Raw genomic sequence first — 533 nt, 5'->3', positions numbered from 1 at the left:
GGGCCTGAGCATCTGTTCCAGAACCAGCTCAGAAAACGAGGATGTGTGACCCCCACCTAGTCCTGCTGTCCCTCTGGGAGAGAGACCCAGGCCCTGCCCGCTCTTGAGGGCTTACCTGCTCCAAGTCTCATAGGGCTGTGGACCCCGTGCTGAAGGCCTTCAAGGAAGGTGATGAAGTGAGTTTGAAGGCTATGATCAAGGAAGGGAAGAACCTTGCAGAGCCCAACGGGAAGGGCTGGCTGCTGCTGCAGGAGGCTGCCTACTATGGCCAGTTGGGCTGCCTGAGGGTCCTTCAGCGAGGTGAGGGTCAGCTCGGGCCCACTGCTAGAGGACTGGGGGGCACACTCAGGCCTGCCAGCAGTTAGGGATTTGGGGGAAGGGCAGGCTTAGGCCCACCGGCATGGGTGAGGGTGGTGGGAGGGAGGGCAGACTCAGGTCTGCCGGCCAGAGTGGGGGAGAGGGCCAACTCAGGCCCACCTGTGTGGGGCGAAGGCAGGATAGTCTCAGGCTGGAGGGGTGGGGTTGGGGGGTTC

This window comes from Carlito syrichta, unplaced genomic scaffold (genome assembly GCF_000164805.1).
Source record: "Carlito syrichta isolate Samal-C Ts95f unplaced genomic scaffold, Tarsius_syrichta-2.0.1 Scaffold316371, whole genome shotgun sequence".
NCBI classification, from domain to species: Eukaryota; Metazoa; Chordata; class Mammalia; order Primates; family Tarsiidae; genus Carlito; species Carlito syrichta.
This window is presented reverse-complemented; position numbering follows the sequence as displayed.